The sequence below is a fragment of the Rattus norvegicus genome, chromosome 6, assembly GCF_021556685.1.
Source record: "Rattus norvegicus strain SHRSP/BbbUtx chromosome 6, alternate assembly SHRSP_T2T, whole genome shotgun sequence".
Lineage (NCBI taxonomy): Eukaryota > Metazoa > Chordata > Mammalia > Rodentia > Muridae > Rattus > Rattus norvegicus.
Window position 1 is genome coordinate 140,963,076 of NC_141539.1, and position 6,495 is coordinate 140,969,570.

Consider the following 6,495-nt stretch of genomic DNA (forward strand, 5'->3'; position numbering starts at 1 on the left):
GTCTGGGCAATGAGCTCTCTCTCCTACAGGTTTTTGTAGCAGGGAGCTGTGGGTTAGGATCAGTGAGGTTCAGGCACCAGCTAGAAACCTGTAAAACATTCTTGAAAAGAGACCCAGAGAAAAGATTCAATTCATAAAAAAAGCACATTGCTCACAAGTATCCCAAGGTCATCTGTGATAACAAGTAGCAAACTTAACAGAGTTCAGAAGATAATTTCATTAAAAACGAAAATAAAAAATAAAGGAGAGAAGAGATATGAAGGTAGATAGACAAAATCAAAGATCAAATTCAGAAACCCCATATTTCAAATCCCAAATGTAAATGTGAAATATAAGGTTATATGAATGTCTCAAAAAAGAAATGAGAAAAGGAATCAACTTGGTGATGAACATCAAAACCCAAACCCAAGAGTCTAAAACGGACCATGTAGCTTAATCTTTCCCTCTCCCTCTCCCTCTCCCTCTCCCATCCCCTCTCTTTGTACGTATGTGTCTTTCTCTGTCTTTGTCTCATCTGCCTCTCTCTCTCTCTCTCTCTCTCTCTCTCTCTCTCTCTCTCTCTCTCTCTCACACACACACACACACACACACACACACACACACTGTATACACATAACCTATGTTCCAATAAAATTGAGAAGCTCAAGATACCCTAGCATAGAAATAAATGTAGTCTTAAAGAATTTTCATAGTAACTAACAATGAAATAAAATAGAGAAAGAGATGACAGGAGCATATTGAATATCCTCAGAATTTTGGAAAAAGTTTGTTATCCTTGAACTATTCCTCTTCAAGCATATAAATACAAAGGAATTTAGAACCAGAATCTCCCAACTTCAACACATGTTGGAGGAAGGAGATCATTATATAGTGTATCTGATCAGAAACATTGTCATACAAACAAACACAGAGAAGTGGAATTGGTTTGATATCTTTTTTTGTAATTTTCTAAAGTACAACTCCTGTAAAGCTACAAAAGGGTAAAACCACATGCTACCCAATCCTGAAACTCACATAAAATGCTTCTTGTTACAGCTAGTATATATGCTCCCAGCATGCCTACACAGAGACAGGAGACTTTATAGGAAGTTTGATTATAAATTCCTGGATCAACTATGGCCTGTATTATATCAGAGCAGCAGAAAAAGGAGAGACCTTGTATCAGCAAAGAGGCAGGAGATAGCAAGCTCTTGAAATGTTGATCTCTCACTGCCATACTACGCCCTTCTATGTATTTACAGGCACATACACACACACACACACACACACACACAGAGAGAGAGAGAGAGAGAGAGAGAGAGAGAGAGAGAGAGATTCATGGAATATTGAAAGTGTAAATTCTGTGAAAAAAAAAGAAAAAAAAAACAAAGAAAAGAAAACAAACTGCATGGTGATACGCAACTAAGAAGCAGAGGTGGATCTTAGTGAGGGTGAGAATAGCCTGGGTCACACAGAAACTTTCAGAACAGCCAAGGCTACACCTTTGTACTAAAACCTGTCCTAAAACACAACCAACCAACAAACAACCTGAAAAGAAAAGAACAAAGTATCATTAACAATGTAGTATATTTTATACTGTGTAAAAGTAAATACATAAAATGAGAAGGAATTTTCTCAAAGAAACAACTTTTGGTTCTGTTGATTCTTTCTATGGTCCTTTTTGTTTCTACTTGTTTGATTTCAGCTCCGAGTTTGATTATTTCCTTCCTTCTACTCCTCCTGGGTGTATTTGTTTCTTTTTGTTCTAGAGCTTTTAGGTGTGCTCTCAAGCTGCTGACATATGCTCTCTCCTGTTACTTTCTGCAGGCATTCAGAGCTATGAGTTTTCCTTTCACTACAGCTTTCATTGTGTCCCATAATTTTGGTTATGTTGTACCTTCATTTTCATTAAATTCTAAGAAATATTTAATTTCTTTATTTCTTCCTGGACCAGGTTATCGTTGAGTATAGCATTGTTCAACTTCCACGTATATGTGGGTGTTCTTCCCTTACTGTTATTGAAGACCAGCTTTAGGCCATGGTGTTCTGATAGCACGCATGGGATTACTTCTATCTTTTTGTACCTGTTGAGGCCTGTTTTTTGACCAATTATATGGTCAATTTTGGAGAAAGTACCATGAGGTGCTGAGAAGAATGTATATCCTTTTGCTTTAGGATAGAATGATCTATCAATATCTGTTAAGTCCATTTGGTTCATGACTTCTCTTAGTCTATGTCTCTGTTTAATTTCTATCTCCATGATCTGTCCATTGATGAGAATGGGGTGTTGAAATCTCCTACTGTTATTGTGTGAGGTAAAATGTGTGTTTTGAGCTTCAGTAAGGTTTCTTTTATGTATGTAGGTGCCCTTGTATTTGGAGCATAGAAAATCACCAAGATAGATAAATCCTTAGCCAGACTAATGAGTGGACACAGAGAGTGTGTAAAAGTTAACGAAATCAGAAATGAGAAGGGAGACATAACTACAGAATAAGAGGAAGTTCAAAAATCATCAGATCCTACTGCAAAAGCCTATATTCAACAAAACTTGAGAATCTGCAGGAAATGGACAATTTCCTAGACAGATACCAGGTTCTGAAGTTAAATCAGGAACAGATAAACCATTTAAACAACCCCATAACTCCTAAAGAAATAGAAGCAGTCATCAAATGTCTCCGAACCAAAAAAGCCCAGGTTCAGATGGATTCCGTGCAGAATTCTATCAGACCTTCATAGAGGACTTCATACCAATACTATCCAAAATATTCCACAAAATTGAAACAGATGGAGTGCTACCGAATTCCTTCTATGAAGCCACAATTACTCTTAAACCTAAACCACACAAAGACCCAACAAAGAAAGAGAACTTTAGACCAATTTCCCTTATGAATATCGACACAAAAAATCCTCAATAAAATTCTGGCAAACCGAATCCAAGAGCACATCAAAACAAACATCCACCATGATCAAGTAGGCTTCATCCCAGGTATGCGGGGATGGTTTAATGTACGGAAAACCATAAACGTGATCCATTATATCAACAAATTGAAAGAACAAAACCACATGATCATTTCATTAGATGCTGAGAAAGCATTTGACAAAATTCAACACCCCATCACGGTAAAAGTATTGGAAAGAATAGGAATTCAAGGCCTAAACCTAAACATAGTAAAATCCATATACAGCAAACCAGTTGCTAACATTAAACTAAATGGAGAGAAACTTGAAGCAATCCCACTATAATCAGGGACTAGACAAAGTTGCCCACTCTCCCCCTACACAATGGAATATTACTCAGCTATCAAAAACAATGACTTTATGAAATTCACAGGCAAATGGACAGAACTGGAAAATATCATACTGAGTGAGGTACCCAATCACAGAAAAACACACATGGTATGCAGTCATTGATAAGTGGTATTAGCCCAAATGCTTGAATTACACTAGATGCACAGAGCACATGAAACTCAAGAGGGATGACCAAAATGCAAATGCTTCACCCCTTCTTTAAAAGGGGAACATAATACCCTTTGCAGGGAATAGGGAGGCAGAGTTTAGAACTGAGGCAGAAGGAACACCCATTCAGAGCCTGCCCCACATGTGGCCCATACATATACAGCCACCCAATTAGATAAGATAGATGAAGTAAAGAAGTGCAGGCTGACAGGAACCAGATGTAGATCTCTCCTGAGAGACACAGCCAGAATACAGCCAATACATAGGCGAATGCCAGCAGCAATTCACTGAACTGAGATCGGGACCCCCATTTAAGGAATCAGAGGAAGGTCTGGAAGAGTTTGAAGGGGTTCAAGACCTTATATAAACAACAATGCCAACCAACCAGAGCTTCCAGGGACTAAGCTACTACCCAAAGACTATACATGAACTGACCCTAGGCTCCAACCTCATAGGTATCAATGAATAGCCTAGTAAGAACATCAGTGGAAGGGTAAGCCCTTGGTCCTGCTAAGACTGACCCCCCAGTGAATGTGATTGTTGCGGGGAGGGCGGTAATGGGGGGAGAATGGGGAGGGGAACACCCTATAGAAGGGGAATGGGAGGGGTTAGGGGGTTAGGAAACCGGGAATTTACAATTGAAATGTAAATAAGAAATACTCAAGTTAATATAGATAAAAAATGTTGAAGAATTTAACAAAAATAAAAATAAAAAAATAAAATGAGAATGAAGATTTGTATACATTTCTTTAATGTACACACAAACCTGAGATGCTTGAGAGGGGTTAAGATTAAAACAGATAGGTTAATATCACTCTGTATAAATCAAATGAATCAGTGAAATTTTTAAAATTTGTATAATTAATTTATTTGTCAAAGGATACATTATAATTAAACTAAGAATGTGGTAGATCAAAAAAGGCAAAAAAGAAATGAAATGAAAGAATGTATCATCCTTCTTATTTTAATGTAACTTGTGTAACGTTTTAGAAATGCCACAAGTCATAAAGTAGACAGTTCGTCAAACTAAATGGATGAAAACTATGAAATTCCAAGTATGCATTTTCAAAAAGCTCCCTTTAATTACAAACAGGAAGAATTATAATGAAAACTTACATGATAAAAATTTAAACCAAAAAGAAATTAGATCCATACTGATTTCATTTAAAGCAACACTATCATTTAAAAAAAAAGAATCAACATTATTACTACCCCAAATAGTAAACTTCCTGTACTGTTTGACAAAGGAAGCATTCCAAACATTGTCAGAGTTGGAGAAACCTATGTCAGTGAGAAAACCAGAATATAAAAACTCATTTTTCTGTTAACCCCATAACTCTTCCCATTTCTCTTGTAATGAAAATATGATAAGAGCAGATAAAGCATATGTCCAGATTCAGTTACAAGAATAGTGAGAATTGTGTGAACTCATGACGTATAGGCAAGAATCTGCCTATTGAGTAAACTGTCATCTGTTCCTGTAAGTTCCTGTCATTAAAACTCTTAGAAAGATGAGCTATATTCTTATTTGTTATAGAGTCTGATAGGAAACCCCTTAAAGTGGTATCAGTGCTCCAACTTTATGGACAGCTTGAGCGTCCCTGGTCTAAACACCGTCAGTGCACTGTAAATATTTCCCCTGCTGTCTATCAGGGCATCTCAGAGGTAGTGCTATTGATGAGCGTTTTGATTTTCTGAGAGGCCACAGGAGAGACATTTTCTCTAGTCACTTCCTGACACTGTATCTTTGCCCTGAGAAATGCTACAAGATGTTTTTCGTTATTCTGCATATCTAACTAGACATATGTCAATAAGAAACTTGTCTTCTGACAAGTTTCAATGCACTCATTGTTTCATAATGAAAATTAACTAAAAATGAACCCAGAGACATGGTGTTCTGAATGACTGATCTAAATCATGTGCATGCCAATGCTTACTTTCCAGAGTTGAAGCAACCAATATCACTTTCTACTAAGCAAAATTGAATGTAAGTGTGTAAGCCATAGGCTGTTGAATATGTTGATGTGTCAGTTAGGTAGAAATGGTGTGTTCTAGTTTCATTTCTGCTGTTGTAACCTAATACAATGACAGGGAATGTAGGTATTGAAATTTGTTTTATGTTTCCATGAATAGTGAATGAACATATGAAAGTCAGTGAAGTAACATGAAGCACCTTGTCAAAGCCATGGGTAGAGATAAATAGAAAAATAGAGATACAGAGAGATACATAAATACACAGACAGACAGATACACAGAGAGACAGAGTATATGAATGCTTACTTTTGCACATTCCTTATCTGCATATCCAAATCCTCAAGTTCAGTTCATGTACTGCCCTTTTATAATGGGTCTTCTAAATCAATTCACATAATCAATAATGTTCTTTACAGCTCCACTTAATATATACACATTCTCATTTCGATTCAGATTGATAATTAGAACTATTATATTCTGTATGAGGCTCTTGACTCCTGGGAATATATTTGAATCATGAAGTCTATGAATATAGTTCAGAGAATAATTATGAATCCCTGATACTATTCCTCAACTTTCAAGAACATTTCAAGAAATTGGAAGCCTAGTTCTAATTTATATTGTACTTCAAAAGTAATGTTGACCATCCAATGGAAATTACATCTTTACTGAGGACCCAGGTTCAATTAGCTCAGCCCCAGACTGTTGCAATTGGATCTGACAATTGGAGAGAAGGCAAATTGAATGCTAATTTCACTTGACTATCCAGATAATCTTTCGGTCTTGGAATGGGGATTCACTTACCAGTAACTGCTGCCAGAAGGAAGAACATATTCCAGTTCCAGGCCATGGTGATGATGTATGAACTCAGGGACTGTGGAGATGAGGGTGGTAATGTGCCCTTCTGTTCCTGTGTGACTCAGAGAATGCTGTATATATTCAATCAGACATAGCTTATTTATGTATACATTGTAAAGAAAGTTATTCTCATGAAGACTTAATCCTGCTTGAGACAGAGTAGATGACTCTGAGTTAAACAGCAGGACACTGAGTTCCAAGTCTGCATCCTGTCTGAAGAAATTCATC